The sequence below is a fragment of the Lactuca serriola genome, chromosome 9 (genome assembly GCF_051521515.1).
Source record: "Lactuca serriola cultivar US96UC23 chromosome 9, Lser_US96UC23_V15, whole genome shotgun sequence".
Taxonomy (NCBI): Eukaryota; Viridiplantae; Streptophyta; class Magnoliopsida; order Asterales; family Asteraceae; genus Lactuca; species Lactuca serriola.
Genome location: NC_136416.1, coordinates 161,565,662 through 161,586,989, shown reverse-complemented (window position 1 = coordinate 161,586,989; position 21,328 = coordinate 161,565,662). Strand labels below are relative to the sequence as shown.

The following is a 21,328-nucleotide window of genomic DNA, read 5'->3' as shown; positions in this document are numbered from 1 at the left end:
AGTACCTGAAACAAATAACACCAAACACTGTAAGCACAAAGCTTAGTGAGTTTTCCAAAATACCATACATAACACATATTAGCCACTCGAGGCTATAACTATAGGTCCGTGCACCCAAACTCTGTGAACCCTCAGGTTCTAACTTTGATAACATGCATAGCATAAATCACATAGAAATAATGCACTGCAACACATAACATACATAGCATACAAATACTCTATCACATAACTCTAGTTACCTACTCAAGGTAAAATATAGTGAAAAGACTCACCTCGCGTATCTTGGTAATTCGCAAATCCCTGAAATCACTCTCCCGAGCTATAGTCCTCCTATAACACAATATATCTCTAATTAACACTTTCACAACTAAGGTTGACTAACTCTATCAAGTCAACATAGGTCAACTCTGGTCAATGGTCAACGGTCAATCTTTGACCGGACTCAGCGAGTGCACTCGAGCGACTCGGCGAGTCTATGTGTGTCCACGGACTCCCTTGGATCCTCTCTCGACACGTCGAGTATTTTCCTAACTCGACGAGTTCCACCTGGCATGAGTTGCGGGGCCATCGCGACTCAACTCACCGAGTCTCAAGAACAACTCGGCGAGTTCCAGTTTGACTCAGTCCACCCATCATCCCACTCTGACTCTCCCTGACTCACTGAGTCAATCCCTTTACTCGGCAAGACCACTCGCTGAGTGGTTCCGGGCAATCTTCATGCTACTCGCCGAGTCTGTTCTTCAGACTCGGCGAGTCCATGCCATGCATCAACTCAAACTCACTTCTGAGGTCAGATCCGCTCCATACAATCATAGATCTGGCCTTCCCAAGCATGATAATCACGTAAAGTCCAAACCTTGGGGCTCAAATAACAACTATTTGCTCATAAATGATGTTTTAGCCCCATGTATCATAACCCTAGGTCAATACCCTCATGAACCCTCAAAAAGCTTAAGGAATACAGCTCTTCTGGACCTCTATGGGTCTCATCTCAAGCCTCATCACAAATAGGGACGAAATGGACATCAAATCTAACCAAAAAAGAGGTCAAGAAACCCTAAACCCCCATGTTTAACATAATAACAGAGAAGGAAACCAAGATATACCTCCAAGATGATGTTCTGAACTCCAAAATCGAAGGATGTCCACTCCACTTGCCTCCTCTTAGCTGAAAACTCCTTAGCCTTGCCAAACCAAGCTTCAAATGTCAATAATGGCCTCTTATCTCTCCCAAAACGCTCAAATCTCTTTAGGGTCTCTCTCTAGGGGTCGGTGGCCGCAAATGACGGCCATAAGCCCCCTTAAATAGGTCTCAAACCCTGGAAATTTGGGTTTCATTAAATAGCGTGGACTCGCCGAGTCCACTCTTGGACTCGCTGAGTCCGGACGCGAACCCGCGTCCATATCCGGGATCATACTCGGCGAGTTTGGGCTCCAACTCGCCGAGTCTCCTCACAAAAGCCAAAAAGAACAAAATTAACTAATACCTGGAAATCCGGGCTGTTACATCATTTACCCAACATACTTTGATTAAAAATAACCATTTTGACCCTTGGTCATACAGAAATAGCCACACACACACACACACAGATGGTGTCAATGATGTAAGAACATAGGAAAACTCTACTGAAAATTGAAGGAATGGTTTCAAATTTACATTAGGTATGAATGTTAAGTGCAATTTTTTTCACATGGAAATCCAAATATGAATACCACAAGGATTTAATTGCATTATAATTGGTATAAATACATATTGTAATTAATCAACTATTCTTTCATTTACTGTTAGTCAATTGAAAAAATAATTATAAAGAAAGAGCAGTGGATTGACTTTTAGAAAGAAAAGGATTCTTTTGAACAACAACTTGACTTTAAGAAAGAAGTGTCTAATGAAAGAAAACTTGAGATTCTGTAATCAATTGTTGAGAACAATGGAGAAATAATAATAATGTTGAAAATGTGAAATGTTAAAATGTATGAAATGAAATCAATACATGGAGAATTTGGCTTTGGTGTTTTCAAATACTTGTTCAGCAATAACTGCTCCATTTCCATTTGCCTTTTTAATCTCCATATGAGCCTTTTGATAAATCCAGTGCCTCTTAATGCATCTGCAATGAAATCATCAAACCCAATTGCAAGTGCTGCTTATGCTTTTGCCCCATAAACCAACCTTTGCATTCACATAAATAAACTAAATAACGGATCTTTTTTTGGATTTTAGGGGTAAAATGGTCATTTACACTCTTTGTTAAAGCAGAACATAAAAGGTTGTAGTGTTGTAACTTTACTCTCAATTTTAGACAAAAGGCAAAGATGTCATTTGGATTAGAGAGGAAAATGCACCTTGATTCTTGAAAGATGAATGTCACCGAAGCATATAGGACAGGGCTCACAAGAGGCATAAATCTCACAATAAGAGAGCTCAATTTGGTTGAGTTTTTTACGTGCCTGGAATACATGGTGTAAAAATAATAATTAGTAAAAAACTACCTAGCAATGATAAAAAAAAATACTAAATTCACCCACTGTGAAAGTCTGACCTTTGAAAGTAATATTTATCAGCCACACATTAATAAAAGAGGGTTATTCAATAAATGACTTAAAGGGTATATTTGTCATTTTGTAAAAATTGAAATTTCAGCGGTATAATCACAAGACACAAGACTAATCACAAGTATTTTGATATGAGTGATATTGATTTAAAGAAGATAAGGAATGCTGGAGCCTGTCATTTTAATTATGCGTATTTGTCCAAGGGGTATTTTGGTCACATTGTGGATGGTATTCTTTTCATTAAGCTTATCCGCTTCATGTCGTTATTCCGGACGCTCATACAGGGACATTTTCATCAGAATTTTAATAGAATTCTTTTATATTCTATTGCATTTTCTAGTTATATTCCTGGTTTTTGGAAATTAAAGATCACTGCTTATTCCCTTTGGTTTGCTTCTCTACTAATTTCGGAATCAAGCTTCTAGTCCAAAGCATGAAACCTATGACAATGAGCCAGAGACCTTGGAAGGGTATGCTAATGGACCTTATGAAGCTTTTCTAGTAGCCAATGCCCATAATGGTAGTGATAAAAGATATAAGAATTACTCTTTCTTCTTTGGAAATCTACCATTTTTCCATGTGCAGCTACAATTGCAGCTTCTCGGGCCTGCATCCAAATTTAACGATCAAACAAGCAATAATGGAATAAAAAGGGTACCCAAATAATCCTTCTTGAACTGAAAGTGAAACACATTAAGATTACAACATGATGTCTGTCGCTTTGCAAGTGACGACGTCGTTCTAGAAGCTTGTTGATTGTGTGTTGCCATCGACATCACTCAATACATCAAGAAACCCAGAAAAGAAAAGAACGAAGAAAGGAACCCTAGAAACAAAACCCTAAAATTCAACGGCGCTTTGTGAATGCCCCAAGCTTCATCATCAAAAGGAGGATCATGACTGGAGAAATCAATCCATTGAGGAGCGTTAATGTCTTCATAAAGTATGTCCTTTTCGAACTGTGAATCCTTCCAATCGATCACAGCTACATCCATTGATGGATTAGAGAAAGAAAGAGAAAAAGAAGAAGAAAATGACTTCATGTCGATATACACTCTTGATTATAATGAAATTAGGATTCGGAATGAAAAGTAAGAAGGAAGTTACCGTGCGTATTTTGGTCTATATGTCAGCAAAACGTATTTTGGTCTAAGATGATGTCATCAAAATAATCCAAAGGTGGAGATCAAAGAGTGAAATATAATCAAGGGTCTTTGTTTCTTCATTTTAGAATTTAAGGTTCTCTTTTAATAATATTTAGAGATAATCAAGGATTAAGATATAAATAATACAAAACCAATTTCACATAATTTATATATTGTAAATGAAAGTGATATATATAAACCTAATGTACTTGTTGGAGATCAGCAATACTGTGGAAATCAGACAGTGGTATTGTTGGGGAAGAGTTGCTGGGTAAAACATTAGTAACAGACCTTGTAGGTTTTTTCTTTCTCGAAGCATTTGAAATGTCACTCATTTCAATATGTTTGATAAGTTTTACGTGCTTGGCTATATATATATATATATATATATATATATATATATATATATATATATATATATATATATATATATATATATATATATATTGATATTGATGATTTCTAGCACTTTAAATAAGTGAATTGGATATTTGAAGGGTTTAAATTAGGTAAAAAAAAAAAAAATTTGTATATAACTAAATAAAGGTATGTTACCGTAAATCACATGGACTAATGGAATAACAATCATTTTAGTTATGGTAGAGTATAAACTTGAAACAAAATCATACAACAATGTTAAAAAAATAAAGACCAAACATGCAAATTACCTCACATGGACTAATAATGTAATTTATTCTCTGTTTTATTTACATACTTGGTTGATTATACTTTATAACATCCTGAAATAGCAAAAAAGATAAAATTATAAGTATTTTGGTCATTTTACTTATACTTAAAGGTTTCATTTTTGACAGAGTTCGACAAAATGACCAATCATGCAAAGCTTTGAAACCATAAGAATCAAGCATGTGATGGTTTTCATAGTTATCCTCAACATGATATATTTTTCAAACCATATGGACCAATCGTGAATATTATAAATAGTTTATAAATAAAAAAAAATAAAATTGGTATACTTGATTAAAAAAAGATTGCTTTATTGTAGGGTTTAATATTGAAGCGATATATGAATTTTATTGTTATTTGTTAATTGGTATTACAAATATTAAAAATTTGTAAAACACTCGAACAACTATCATTTGCACCATGTTTTATTAATTATTAAAGTGTATTATTTTATTTTAAATATGAATATAATATCACTGTTATCATTTGCACCATGTCTATTGGAGGCTTTTTCAAACTGCATAAAAAAAAAATTTCATCAAAAAATCAAAAAAAATTCATTGAAAAGATAAAATACCTGCAAAAATAGATCAACAGACTCGTGGTCATTTAGTGAAAAAGCCACATCATCCCTTTTCTTCTGCACAAACTCAACATTCTGCTCCACCTAAATTCAAGAAATAGCAACAATGAAGAATGTTTTCATATTTCAATGACATTGCTATATTTAGGTATATATGTTTTTATAAGCTCTATTTATTACAAAAATCTGACATATTTTTCAAAATACCTGATCCATAAGTCGCTTCACTACACACATCAAACTTTCAACTGTAGTTCTTTCATAAAACTTTTTTAGTCTGATGAGTGGAATTGTAGCTAACTCAGGAACAGAAATGTGAAAACTCCATTGAAGAAAGTGAGCTGAAAGCAGTTCAACAGCTGTATAAACACATTGGTCCAAGAAGTTTTGTGATTTCAACCAAAATTTCGGAAGCTACAACAAACAAATAAACTTGTTACAATACAAAAAAACATGAAGATACTGTAACAAATTATTAAAGTAATAACGAACAACTAACCTTTAAATTTGATGCTAACTTAACAGATTTTCTTGATTTACTACCCTCTTTGTTGACTTTATATTCAAGCATGTCTAAGATCAATGAAGCAACAGGGATAAAAATCCCACAAGAATTCGAGAGTTTGTTTAACCACTGAATGCATCTTGTTCTCAAAGGAATATATCTTGATCTAGGAAAGAGATTGGAGATTCCATTTATAAGCTCTATTATCAAGTGCAACAATGGCTGAATATCAGATTCATTTGCATTTGTTGAAATGAAAAGAACTCAAATCTCAATGCACTGAGCATATTGCCAACTGTATATCTTCTTGATTGCTTCCTGTGAACAAAAAAAAAACAAGAATTGTAAACATTCCGGATTGGAATTCAAGATTCCATTCCTTCGACAGATTCCATACCTTATTCTCCTTCTGCTTTGCATGTCGCGGTATATAAGCAAGTTGCTGAATTGAAACAAGTGCCTTGTTACAAGACTTTTCAACATCAAGAGAGCATAAATTGACAAAATTGTCCCTCAAATACTCAATATGTTTTGCATCAACAGTTTCCATACTCCTGCATCGGGCAATATAGGCATTGCATGTTTTAATAAAACATGTGTCAAAGTGATTAGATCCAAACACAGAAATCACATCTTGAATCACAAGGAAAGAATTAGCAGAAAGTGTCCCCCTCCTGTTGCCCATAAATGAACTATAATCTGCATAATACATACAAAAATCAGAACCTATGGAAAAGTTTATTTACTCAAAAAGAAACATTTAAGTTTAGTTACCAAATTACCTGAATAACCCTGTTCAGCAAAGAAGGGAAAAGCAGCAAAAAAATATAAAGGCTCTCAATCGAGTAATTGAGAAAGCCAAAATATCCAAATCAGTGACCTGTTTTAAGGTCTGTTACCGTAAATCCCACAAAAATCTATTTTTGAAAAGTGAAAAAGTACAATTAGAAAACTCAAGAAAAACCCATTCGGTTATAGAATCAAAATCGTCAACGATCATAATTACAGGACTTACAGGCAAGATTCTATCGTCCTAGGAAGAACACATAGTAGTGGGGAAGAAGACTAATCTTGGATCGATTTGATGTATGAAATCGATTGGGTAACCCTTTCTGATGTCGATTGAAAGAAGCATTAGGTTTAGAGAAAAAGGGAGGGAGAAAAGTAAGAAGATGCATGATTGAAGTAAAATTAGGTTACAATTGAAAAAGAGAGAATGAGGATAGACGACGAAGGAAAGAAAAATAACCGTGTAAAGGTTCATGAGCATGAGCATGTGTCAGCAAACAAACAATCTAAGGGTTAGAAATTAAGGATTGAAATGTAACGAAGGTCCTGATTTCTTAAGATTAGAATTTAAGGGCTCTCTTTTAATAATATTTAGAAATTAGATTTATCATTCAAAAAGGCTTAGCGGCACAACTTATTGTCCGTTTTTCATCTCACTTACTGTACGATGACAATTAAAAAGATAAAAAAAAATAAACCCAAAAAAAAATTAAGAATATATTTGAATTTACAAATCCCCCCATCATCTTACTTGTTTAGTTCTTTCTCACCCCTTTTAATATGTAGGAATATCATTCCATTTAAATTATAATAACATACTAAAAATCCTATGTATAGAAAAGTTATAATAAAATGGTCCATACGGATTATATATAATAATCTTGGAAAATAATAGTGAAAAAAACTACAAAATATCTTTTAATTATCGCATGATGAATTATCATTTATCAAAATATTAAACGACTTCAACATAATATATGATATGACTTTCAACATAATATATGATATGTAGGAATATCATTTCATTTATATTATAATGACATCTAATATTTTTTGGTTTTTTTTACTAAAATATAATCAATTTTCTTTTTTTTTAAAAAATAACCCTTTGTTCCAGAATAGGTCATTTCGGACCCGAAAACTAGCCCTAGCCCAATAGTGTGTGTGTGTGTATAGGTCCCACACAAAAAAAATCCGGAATATACGTTTAAGCACCATCTACCTATATTTCAGACCAAATTTTCAGCATGGATTCATCAAACCAAGTTGTAAGTACTTTGTAATATGTTTCTGATCGGTTGTTTTAGTCTGAAATTAAGTATTGTAGGGGTTCCGGGATGGTATTCTATTTTATATAGACCTCACTTACTGTACGTCGATTTACTGTTAGGAATTTTTAGTAGTAATCACTCTCAAATAAGATTTCTTGATTCGATTTACTGTTATTAGTTGCGACAGAAAAGGCGATAAGCCTAACACATAGGGTGAGTAGTGTAATCACCAACTCACTAGGTTATATTAATTATTAGTTGTTAGCATGACGCATCAGGTACTCTACCACCTCGCATGTCTCACGAGTGGTTTCCTCTGTTCTCTATCATACTCTTGGTGGTAGTGATTTGTTATCTCCTGGTATCTATATGGTGTCCTTGATCTTCGTAGGCATGTTGAATCTCCGCTCTGTCATGCTTAGGGTTTTAACACTGATCCCCATTACTTCATAATGGGGAGTTTGAACCTAAATGTTTGAGTGAGCTTCTCATATGTGTTCTTGATAGGTTAAAGGTCCTTGATGATTTCTCTAGTTCCTTATTACTCGTCTGTTTCCTTCTTAGAATCCTCCTTATGAATCTCTTCTTGATCTTCCTTGACTCCTCTATTGTTGTTGTAAAGGAGTGGTTACATCTATCTATGAGGTTTGTGCGAGAATGGGAATATCTAAAGAATCTATATGATTAATAAAACATTTTTATTTAAAAATATTTTTTTATGAGGATGATCCTTACCGGTCTTCCTATAATCACGTAGTGTATACAGATTATATATAATCCAGATCAAACAGGCCTTCGAATAAGTGATCCTACTCTAAAACCACAACCAGACAAGGAACAGGAAGTAGAGTGAAAATCACAAATTTTAAGTCTATAAAATCTCAACTATATATAACCTTAATGTATACACTCAAGAATTGTAGGCCTACCAGTAAGGGTCTTTAGTTTTCACATAAGTTATTTATAGTACCTAAAATATTCCTATAGTATTTTAGTTTCATGTTTGATTCTAGAGTTTTCTTGGTATAAGAATTTGGTAAACTTTTAGACTTGTTGTTATTGTATAGTATCATAAAATACTCCTATAGTATTTTAACTTTGTGTTTTGTTCTAGATATCCGTTGTATATTGGCTTTTGGTAAGTTTTAGGCTCGCTGCAACACTACCATCACTCCCAAATGCATGTTGTTCGTATCTCAAATAAATATAGTTGATCATGCTATATTTATCCCAGATATGATTACATAATTGTCTAGGTTTGACTGTAGTGTCCAACATCTAAATACTTTTGTTTTGTTCTTCTTGTAATACTTCTTCTAGTATATGTATATGTATATATGTGTATACTTTCATAAAAGTATAAATCTTGGTCAGAGTGTTTTTATCACATTGTATTTGTAGTTATATATCTTTTATGGGTTGATATACTGAGTTCACTATAAACAATGCTCTGATACCAATCTGTCACACCCCCAAACTTGAACGGCGGAAACATTCGGGGCCCGACGACATCATGTACAGTATCACAACCATTGTATAATAGTAATCAAAGCAAGAACAACCATTGTATTCATAATATAAAATTGACATTGTGTTTAAAGCATTGATTGATTTACATTAAAACTATAGCCAAAAGATAAGACGTAATACTAATATGCTCCGTCTTCATAACGCCCAAGAGAGTACCTGCTACTAACTTTCCTGAGAATACAAGTGGTTTGAAAAGAGAGTATCAACATTTAAGTTGGTGAGTTCATAAGTGATTTTGTTATAAAAAGTATGTTCTTTGTTCTTTGGAAAAGTTCGCATGTTCCTCAAGAAAATCCTATATTTTCTTAATGAGTAAGATGACCATACATGTTCCTTCTATGATTACTTAGTTTATACTAATTATATATAAACTAATATCGTATTTGTAAAACATTGTTTTCAGTAATTAATCGTATTTGTTTTCAGCAAGTTAAATCATGAACTGTTACTATGAACTGAACTGTGATCTAATATGAACCATGACCGAAAACTACATGTATAATTACCATACTTAGTTTAACGATACCTAGTTTTATTTAAATATAAAACTAGCTGAAATTGTGTTTACCCTAAAAAGCTCATTACAACGATACCACCCTCCTATGATTAGCTAGTACATATGAGTTGTATATGACCGAGATCAAACAGACAGTTAAATGGGTGAATCTGCCCTAAGCCCACAACCAAAAAAGGAACAGGAAGTAAGGCGGACATCACAAATTCCACTGTCTACCGGACATCAATTTTATCTAACATTATTGTATATACTGAGTCATCATATAGTTAATATCCTTTAAGATTGTTTAAGGAAAGTATATTAATACGTAAATATATCATTGTTTTCTCCTTGTGATTTCTCATAACCATACTTGATGACCTAAGATGGCCTGAAACGACGTTCTTCAGGCGTTGGAATCGGTATGACATTTGTCACCACAGGTCTGCCGACCTAGCTATTGCAAGCAGCTCTGGTACGGGATTGTCAGTCCCGTATAGATATATACACAAACTCATGCTCTCCCTCCGGGAGACTTTGGTTATAAGTCAGGAATTTAATGGGTACTTAGATAAGTACATGAAGGCGTCTCACAAATTGTTTCAACGAATTTACTAGTAATAAAGCAGAAAATCTTTTTGTAAATAACAAGTAGTTTTGAAAAAAGATCCTTTTATTCCATAAACTATACCTATTATAGCTTATAAGTTTATTTCCATGTTTTTAACATGGACTTCGTAAAATAGTTCATAAGTTCCATAAACTGTACCCATTATAGTTTATACGTGTGTAATTTACGTAACATGAGCCTATTATATTTTAACAACCTGGAGAGTTTATAAGTTTGGTAACAAAAAGATTTAGTTAGTATTTTTGCGTACAATGTTTATAATATATATATAAAAGAGCGAAATAAACAATTTGTATTTTAAACACAATATTACTTGTGTTTTTACTTGTATTCCCCCCTAAAAACATAGAAAATTTCGGAATAGTATAGGGGTATGAAATCACCTGATAAATGGTGATTTGGGCAGTGTTTCATTTCTATAGATGATCTTTCTCGAAGAAACCGTGAGTTTCTGATGAAAAACCGGGCTATATGCGGGTAGAGTTTCAACAGGAAAATATTATTTTCTCAAGGACTTCGGGGCTTCGGGCTTTCTTCGGGTGTTAGGGGTGTTCTCGAGGCTTCGGGGTGGTTTAGAGTGGTTAGAGAGGGCTTTAGGGTGAAAGAATAAGAAATTTTGTAACATAAATCTGGAGACCTCACATTCCTTTTATAGTTGGCTGAAACCTCGAAGTACGTTGGGCATAACTTTGGTACGATGGGCGTACTCGTTACGCTGGGCGTACAAGCGACATGGCGCGTGTTCGGTATTTGAGCTTCGAACGTGGCTGATATGTGTCAATAAGAGAAGGAAGGACGACATGGCCGACTCCGGACCTTGTTTCTGAGTACGCTGGGCGTACATACGAACTACGTTGGGCGTACGGCTTCGATTACACCTCGTATTTTGTGCCCAGAACATCAAAATTTCATATCTTTTGCATATAAGCTCCGTTTTTGACGCTCTTTATATCCACGCATATGTAAGATTATACTCTATAACTTTCATTTAGACTCCATCGGCTAAGTTTGACTTTATTTTTAATGTTATATTTTTAACGGGCCGGGACAGGAAAAGTCCATTAAAAATTCATAAAATTTTCATTCGACATCTGTTTTTGTCTGTCTTTTTACCATTTCACTACTATTGACGAGATCTTCAATTGTTGTTTAGGTTGTGTTGCCTAAAAATAGCTCGATCTTTAGTTTGATTTTTGGGATGTACAATGCTGTCTCGAATCTTAAAAAAATCATAACTTCCTCATACGAAGTCAGATTTAGACGTTCTTTTTATGTAAACTCTTGGTTCAACGTATTCTGTGAATTTCATTTAGATTGTTCAGGCTAAAAAGCATTTTATTGAAAACTCACTCTTTACGCTACATAGTGTTTTGCCGGTTTTGTCACGGATCTTCGATAGGTCATATCTTCTTCGTTATAGCTCATATTTCTATGTTCTTTATATCTTCGGCAACCGTGTTACGATCTCTACCACTTTATTCATTCAAATCAGGTTTATTTAACATTTTTAAGGTTAATTTTCTTTATTACTTTAAAACGAGTCACAATTTGACCTAAACTATTATATTGACTTAAAATATCAGGTTGTTACAAAAAGCCACCAATAACCATCATTGTTTAAAAAAAGAACTATTGTTTCAAAAGTATTATTCAAAATAAGAGATTTCCCAAGATCCCATAACACAAAATAGGAAGATGTGCACGATGATGTCTTCGCTTTCCTACGATCATCAGAAGTACCTAAAATAATAAATTGAAACTGTAAGCCAAATCTTAGTGAGTTCCCCCAAAGTACCATCACACAAGATATAAAATACATAGGTTACCGTATTGGGTCCACAACCTCCCGGTTGGATTACCCTGGCCCACAACCTGCCGGTTGGATTGCCTGGCATACCACATATTGGGTCCACAACATCCTGGTAGGATTATCCTTGGCCCACAATCTCTCGGTTGGAATGCCCTGGTCCACAACCTCCTGGTTGGATTCCACCAGTCTGTTAACTGACAGCACAACACAGTAGTCTCAAATCCAATGTAATATGTCGACATATAACAAATAATGTACATGTTCAACAAGCATATAAGTATACCGTCATTAATCACAGGTAGTCCTACAGATCTACCAGTCTAACAGATATCCATAACTATCAGGTAATCGAATAGATCTATCACATGTTCAACATATCTTAACTCGGTATCTAACAGGATATCAATCCATTGGGACGGCCTTAGTGCCTTCGACCTGTAATTACTGTTAGGATAACTCACCTCTCAGTCTGCAAGATGTCTGGCAGATCACAACTCCAAATAACAAGCCAACCGATCACCTAAACACAAAACAATGTCTGATCTCAAATACCACTCAATTGACCTAAAATACCCTCAGGTTATACTTGGTTAAAACTCAAAATAAATAAACCATCCGACTCAACCCAGCCGAGCCAACCCAGTCGAGTATGTTGGGCGTACTCCTCAGTACGTTGGGCATACTCGCTTGTTAACCAAAAGACATGGCTTTGACCGCGTACGCATTGCGTACCATTTGGTACACCCAGCGTATGCACATGGTTAATCTCTTTTCTCATGAAGAGATTAATACATCAAGACCTTACGTCGAAAGTATGATACAAGCCCCAAAAGACGTATTTGACCATAAAGTTTGCAACTTTATGGTCTTGCATGTCCAAAAAGCGCTCAATACTAAAAACCTTAATTACTTAACCCATTAAGACCTTGTAGAACATGCATGGAAGGGAAGAAATGATCAAGACCACATTTTTATGCTTATAAACAACTCTAGACGTTTGAAAGGACAACTTAAATGGATTGGAATAACTCATACTCAAAATACCAAATTAATGGGACCAAGAGAACCCATATTCTTGGCTAACTTAGATCTATGTGTAACTTCATCACGTTTAAATAATTTTACCACCAGTTGATGCCCAAAGGTGATGAGATCCTGGATCCAAAGACTTCTACTTCTCTAAGCTAACCTTCTCTTCTTCCTTTATCCTTCAAGGTGACCAAAACACAAATACAAAGCTCAATAATGCTCAAAAGTGTATTAGGGGTTTGCAAATGACGAAATGAGGGTTGGAGGCTGGCGAGGGAGTGAGCACCTGAAGGTTAATGATGTTTATATAGGGTCCAAACCCTAAAAATTAGGGTTTGTGGCTCACCCATGTATGCCCTACGTACGCTGGGAGTACGCCCTGTGTACTTGAGCCTGCCACCATAATTACAAAAATGCCATTATGGACCATTTTGCAATCTTTCTCATGCACAAGGGCTAAAATGCAATATTTCTTTATATATAGGGTTAGAATTAAAAATACCTCATCAACGAGATGTTACAATTCTCTCCCACTTGAACTAGACTAAGTCCTCGAAGTCCCCTACTGTGAACAAATACGGGTAATGCTCCCCCACCTTGTTACGTAGAACCTTTCACACCCCCAAACCAGAACGGCGGAAACGTTCGGGGGCGGAGGACGTCATATTCAGTATCATAACAGTTCATAGAAAGGAAAGTACACACCACCATACATATATAAGGGTTTTAAAAATGTTTACATAATGGTATTCATTACATGTTCAAAAGATAAATACATAAACATCTTTTCAAAAGAAATAATTAACGCCAGCGCGTTAATCCCCAAAAGTTGATTTCCAACCTGCTTAGCGGTTCCCTGAGAATACAAGTTATTTCAAAGAGAAAGTGTCAACAATTAAGTTGGTGAGTTCATAAGTGGTTTGGAAAAATTGAATGTCATTCCAAAATGAGTGTATGTTTTCCAAGAAAATCCCTTATTTTCTTATAAAAGTATGAAATGCATGAGAGTAATTGTGTTGAAAAATGCGGATAGTTGAACCAAGAAAATCCCTTATTTTCCTATTAGTTGTTTGGTTTGTATACAGGAAAATCCCATATTTTCCTAAAGTAATAGTTTGTCTAGTGTCCAAGACTAAAAACCGAAATCAAAGCACATACTTTAGAAGATTGAAGCATAGATTTATATAATAAAACCTATAAGGAGATTTCAGTTTGTTAGATAAAGAATAGTTTTAATAGCTATTCATTCATCATTCAGAAGTACTATAATAATTGTATATCCGATGAGTTTTATAACCATATTGAACATAATATATCTGTAGCGACGTTCTTCAGGCGTCGTAGCGTTATGACAAACTGTCACCCCAAAGGACGGACTGTAGCTAACAGTCAGGGTGCGGGATCATGACTTCCCGTATAGATCTATACACATTTGACACGTTCTCCTAACGGGAGACTCTGGTTATAGACAGGACTTGTAGTATTACCTTTTAACAAGAAGGTAGTATTTGAAGATATACACGTCTCATGGATTCTCAACTAAGTCTGTATTAAAGTAGTAGTTTTGTTTACAAAGTTTATCCTTTTCCACCATATTTGACACAACATAAATCATAAGTTCTTAGAATGTATAAAACTGTTTAGCAACGAAAGATACTTTGAAATTACTAAATACTTTATATAAATCTAGTGCATGCAAAGTATGTCAAGAGTTTTCCATAGTAGTAATGAATCACAAGTGATTCATTTGATAAAAACGAGTAAAGTGAAACTTTATGAAATAAATGATAATAACCGTATGTTTACTTGTATTCCTCCCCTAAAAGAGTATAAAAAGCATTTAAAGTGTATTTGTAGGGGTATGAACTCACTTGATAGATTGAAGAAGGTGTGACGAAAACCGAGCAGAACTTTGACTTGAAAAGGCAGATTTTCTCGGGATTCTTGGGAATCTCGGGAGCGTAAAACTTCCTTCAGGGCTTGAGTATGAGAACCGGGGCTTCGGGATAAATATTGCACGGAAAGAGAGGCAAAACGCAAGAAAAACGAGAGAAAATGAGTAAGTTTCCCTAGAACCCTCGCATCCCTTTTATAGGGGCTGAGAGGCCTCGGTACGCTGGGCGTATGGGTGTACGCGGGGCGTACTCATGTGTCATGCGTGACCGAGTCCTCGACTGCCTCGGCTTCGGATGGGACGGGGCATAGCCTCGCATAGGGGCGACGTGGACGAACCGGAGCCTAGCCCTTGAGTACGCTGGGCATACGGGGGTACGCTGGGCGTAACTCGGATGGACCCGGTGACTCCCCCTTCGGATAATACCAAATTTTGAATTAAATTTATATATTAATTATTTATCAAACTTCAAAAATTCATATCTCCTTCATACAAACTCCGTTTTCGACGTTCTTTATATCCACGCGTAGGTGAAACTATGATCTACAACTTTCGTTTAGATTCCGTTGGCAAATTCCGAAATTATTTTTATTATTTATTTTTAAAAGGTCGGGGTAAGAAAAGTTCGTTAATAATTCATAACTTTTTCATACGGTGTCAGTTTTGGGCGTTCTTTTTAAGTACATTTACAGTTTAAAGATATCTATGACTTTCATTTAGACAACTAAGGTCAAAAAGTATTTTATTGAAACTTCGCGTTTTTACGTAACTTCGCATTGCCGGTTTTCGTCGGAAAACTTAGAATGGTCATAACTTCTTCATTATAACTCGGATTTTAGTGTTCTTTATATGTTTGGAAACCTTAAGACGATATCTACTACATAGTGCACTCCAAACAGAGCTTTTGAATATTTCATTTTTCGATGATATTCTAATTACTTTTCAAAGAGGTTACAAGACTCAATTTTTAATGACCTGAAATAACGGGTTGTTACATCATCCCCCCGTTAGAGGGAATTTCGTCCCCAAATTTTAATACAAAAGAAAAGTTTTAGGGGCTGAGGAAGAGATGCGGATACTTCTGTTGCATTTGATCTTCTCGTTCCCACGTGAACTCAAGTCTCCTCTTAGCATTCAATCGGACCTTTACTATTGGAATGCGACTCTGTTTAGTTCGTTTAACTTCCCTATCCATGATCTCGACGGGTTCTTCCACAAAGTTAAGATTTTCATTTAGTTCGATTTCATCGAGTGGAATTACAAGTGTTTCGTCGGACAAACACTTTTTCAGGTTCGATACGTGGAATACTGGATGTACTTTGTTAAGCTCGATTGGAAGTTGGAGTTTGTAAGCCACTGGACCAATTCTTGAAATGATTTCGAAGGGTCCAATGTACCTAGGATTTAGCTTCCCTCGCTTTCCAAAGCGTATCATGCCCCTCCAGGGCGAGACCTTTAGCAGTACACGGTCACCAATCTGAAATTCCAAGGGTTTTCGTCTTTTGTCGACATAACTCTTTTGCCTATCCCTTGAGGATTTCAGTCGCTCTCGTATTTGCATGATCTTTTCAGTCGTTTCTCTGACGATCTCTGGACCAGTGAGGGTGCTATCAGGGACTAGACCTTTTGCCAAGTGCGTGTCGTCCACTTCCGTCCAGCACAGAGGTGATCTGCACTTACGGCCGTAAAGGGCTTCAAATGGAGCAGTCTTGATACTAGTATGATAACTATTATTATAAGAGAACTCGAACAAAGGTAAGTGAGCATCCCATGCTTTACCAAAGTCGATTACACATGCTCGCAACATGTCTTCCAAGGTTTGGATCGTCCTCTCACTCTGTTCGTCAGTTTGTGGGTGATAGGCTGTACTCATATCCAACCTTGTTCCCATGGATTTTTGCAATGATTGCCAGAATTTGGAAGTGAATATGCTGTCTCTGTCTGAGATGATAGACATTTGCACTCCATGAAGTCGTACGATCTCTCGGATGTAGGTTCTCGATAGTTTTTCCATCTTATTAGTTTCCTTGATCGGTAAGAAATGAGCGGACTTGGTTAGTCTGTCGACAATCACCCAAATAGTATCTTGGCCACCTTGAGTTTTGGGTAGTTTTGTTATGAAGTCCATGGAAATCTGCTCCCATTTCCACTCAGGTATTTCAGGTTGTTGGAGTAGACCTGAGGGTTTCTGGTGTTCTATTTTTATCTTGGCGCAAGTCAAGCACTTGCTCACATAGGTAGCAATCTATGCTTTCATTTTTGGCCACTAGTAGAGTTGCTTGAGATCTAGATACATCTTATCTGACCCTGGGTGCACGGAGTATGGAGTCTTGTGTGCTTCGCTCATAACTACCTCTCTGAATCCACCAAACTTGGGTGTCCAGATTCGGTTCATGAGGTAGCATACTCCGTCACTCTTGATTTCTAAGTTCTTGTCCATTCCCCTAAGGGTCTCACCTGTCACATTTTCGGGTTTCAAGGCCTCTATTTGAGCTTCCTTGACTTGTGCTGACAGGTACGAATGGATCGACATGGCTAATGACTTCACTCTTCGGCCAGAGTACTCCTTACGACTAAGGGCGTCGGCCACGACGTTTGCCTTTCTCGGATGATAGCGAACCTCACATTCGTAGTCGTTGAGCAATTCGACCCAACGTCGCTGTCTCATGTTTAACTCCTTCTGGTCGAAGATTCTTTGAAGGCTCTTGTGGTCTGTAAAGATGGTGCACTTGGTACCGTATAGGTAGTGCCTCCAGATTTTAAGAGCGAAGACCACCGCTCCAAGTTCTAGGTCATGAGTGGTGTAGTTGACTTCATGCATTTTCAGTTGTCGTGAGGCATATGTAATAACATTTCCCCTCTGCATTAGTACACAACCCAGCCCTTGCTTCGAAGCGTCGCAATACACCACAAAATCTTCGGTCCCTTCTGGAAGAGAAAGGATGGGTGCACTGCAAAGGGCCTGTTTCAAAGTCTGAAATGCAGCATCTTGCTTTTCTCCCTAGTTTTAGGTCACACCCTTCTGGGTTAAAGCGGTAAGAGGCTTTGCGATGCTGGAGAAGTTCTGAATGAACCTTCGATAATAACCAGCAAGACCTAGAAATTGGGGAATCTCTATTGGTGTAGTTGGTGCAAACCAACTTTTGATAGCCTTGATTTTTGATGGGTCCACGTGGATTCCTTCCTTGCTGACCACGTGACCGAGGAAGTCCACCTTTCTAATCCAAAACTCGCATTTTGAGAATTTTGCATAAAGTCTCTCAGTTCGTAACGTCTCTAAGACTTGTCTCAGATGTTGACTATGCTCTTCTTTATTCTTTGAATAAATGAGTATGTCGTCTATGAATACTATCACAAATTTATCCAAGAATGGACGACATACCCGATTCATTAGATCCATGAATACGGTCGGGCATTGGTTAGTCCGAACAACATCACTACGAACTCGTAATGTCCGTATCTCGTTCGGAAGGCCGTCTTGGGAACATCACTCTCTAGGACTCGCAGCTGGTGATATCCCGATCTCAGATCGATCTTGGAAAAGTAGTTGACTCCTTGGAGTTGGTCGAATAAGTCGTCGATTCGGGGTAGGGGGTATCAGTTCTTGATGGTAAGTTTGTTGAGTTCTTGGTAGTCGATGCACATCCTGAATGATCCATCCTTCTTTTTCACGAATAACACAGGTGCTCCCCATGGCGAGAAGCTCGGCCTGATGAATCCTTTTCCAAGTAGCTCATTCAGTTGGCTGGATAGCTCCTGCATCTCCGCCGGGGCTAATCGATAGGGCGCTTTGGCTACTGGGGTAGCTCCGGGAACTAGATCGATTCTGAACTCGACTAGTCTCGCGGGTGGTATTCCCGGAAGGTCCTCGGGAAAATCGCATACGTCGGGCACATTCTTGACGTCTTGGACTTCGCGTTTCACATCTACGACATGTGCCAAAAACGCGTGATACTCCTTGCATAGGCACTTCTGAGCTTGGATACTTGAGATGATACGAAGAGTGGTACTGGGTTTGTCGCCCAAGACAATGAAAGTTTCGCCGGTTGGCAGATTAAGGCGAACGGCCTTATCGTAACATAAAATGTCCGTATGATGAGAACTCAGCCAATCCATGCCAATGATGACATCGAAGCTCTTAATCGAGACTGGCATGAGGTTGATTGGAAAGGGATTATCATTTAGAGTTAGGGTACAGTTTAAGTATATCTCCTTAGTGCCTTCGGTTTTCCCGTTGTCCATTTCTACTATGAATGGTTCACTTAATGATTGTGGTATTGGTTTTAGTAGGCCTTTAAAGTCGTGACTCACAAAACTCCTTTCCGCTCCCCTATCAAACAAAATGCATGCATACGAGTTATCGAGAAGAAACGTACCTGTAACAACAGTGGGGTCTGCAACAGCTTCATCTTGTCCCATTGCGAAAACTCGGCCCCTTCCGCTGGTATTCCTGTTGTTTGCCTTCGGGCAGTCCCTGCGGTAGTGTCCCGCGTCTCCGCACTCAAAGCAGGCGCGACTTACTCCGATATTAGCAGTGGGGGCGGATTGTTAGGTTGGCTCTTTGCAGTAGCGGGCTGTATGCCCCTTCTTATTGCACCTAGTGCATTGAAGATCACGGCACAGACCGTGGTGGTGGAAGTTGCATTGGTTGCATTTCGGAAGTTTCCCATTGTATGAGCTTGTGGGGGCAGTGTTGGTAGGTACAGTAATAGCGTGGGTCGCTACTACTTGTTTTTTCTTGGGGTTCTCCTGAAGGGTTTGTCCCCTCCTCTTGTTCCAAGGCCTACTCTGGCCCTGTGCCTCCTTAGATGGATTTGCGGTAGCTGCAATGGTACCCTGTTTTACCCCGTGGTCGATGAGTCGCTGAGCCAGACGTTTAGCGCCGTTGTAGGTAATAGGGTTGGAAGCTAGGACATGCCCTTGAATCTGGGGTGACAACCCCCAAATGTACCTTTCAACCTTCTTTGATTATGGGTTGACCATGGTAGGGCACAATGCAGCAAGGTCGTTGAACCTAGTTGTGTAAGCGACTAGATCAGACCCAGTCATCTTCAGATTCCAGAGCTCCTGCTCAAGCTTTTGCACTTCGCCCCTTGGGCAGTATTCTTCTAGTAATAGAACCTTCAGATCCTCCCAACTCATAGCGTTGGCGACAGTGAGCGTCACCGAATTCACATGGCTTTTCCACCAAGTGAGGACTCGATCTATGAAGGTGCAAGTAGCGAACTTAACCTTGCTTGTTTCTTGGCATGAGCAGATCTCGAAGACTGTTTCGGTCTTTTCGAACCATTGCATTAGTGCAATGACTCCTCCAATGCCGTTAAAAGTCTTTGGCTTTGAGTTGGAAAACTCCTTGTAAGTACATTCCCTTACTTGACCATGGCCAGTGCCCCGATTGGAATGATTCGTGCTGCTTCCTATACCTCCATTTGCATTGGAGTTTATTTGCGATAGAGCTGCTATTACTGCTGCTGTGATAGCAGCCTGGACCATGGCCAGATCATACGGTGGTGGTGGAGGTGGTGGTGTCGTGCCCGGTCTGGGTCTTAGGTTTGGACGATGAGGCATCGCGCTGCCAAAAGAAAATGAGAGATTATAAGTTTTGGTGGTTGAGAGTTGAATGATATTGAGTTAACTTCCTTTAATAGTTCAAGAATTTGGATTGACCAACACAGGGTTTTGAGCTTGATTTACAAATGAAGTTTGAATAGATATACTTACGAATTGAATGAACTACACATAATTAAAACATGAAAGAGGTATGCCCTATATATATTAAACATATAGTTGTGTTACATCCGAGTTTAGACAAAAGTTTTTGACCTTTCTAAAGGTCTCCGATTATAGAAAGTTTAAAGAAAATAGTACTTTTATCCGAAGTCCTAATTTATAACAAAATTTGAGAGTCGGGCAAGTACTACTTGCGGAGTGGCTTGCGCTTGGAGCTTGACTCCGTGTCGGACTGCTTTGACTCCATGAGGTGCCTATCAAACGCGGCTTCTTGTTCCCTTATCTCCGCTATTGCTGCGATCGCTGCATTCTTTTGTTCTTGGAGGGCATTAGTGCGGTCTAGGCCATACCCTTGCAACTTGTCCAAACGGCGGATGTCAGAAGTGTACACTTGCACTTCGACATTGACCTCGCGAATCCGGTTGGCTTGAACTCCGGATTGATAGCACTGGTTGGCTAATTTGCCAACCATGACCCGGAGTGCTCGGTCTGCCGAACCCCCGCCTCTGACATCATAGAAGTCTCGGCACATGCCGTAGGGAGGGAGTAAGATCTGTTGTTGGCTCCAATGGTGGAGGTGACTCCCCCACACAGGAGTGGGTCCTTGGAAGTTCCTCACATGGGCAGGAGGTTGTGGGACCGGTGGATTGATAGTCTCTAGCTTCGAATCTG

At 37.8% G+C, this 21,328-nt stretch overlaps 1 pseudogene across 1 annotated transcript; it reads right to left on the bottom strand.

The window, feature by feature from the left end:
• Nucleotides 1-1,887: 1,887 nt before the first annotated feature.
• Nucleotides 1,888-20,494, bottom strand: LOC145076223 (protein REBELOTE-like; annotated as a pseudogene). The gene is made up of 9 exons (XR_013692629.1): nt 20,393-20,494; nt 6,259-6,368; nt 5,874-6,175; nt 5,471-5,794; nt 5,179-5,385; nt 4,966-5,055; nt 3,041-3,163; nt 2,347-2,451; nt 1,888-2,111 (listed from the first exon to the last, which is right to left on the bottom strand). The product of XR_013692629.1 is annotated as a protein REBELOTE-like (transcript).
• Nucleotides 20,495-21,328: the final 834 nt, after the last annotated feature.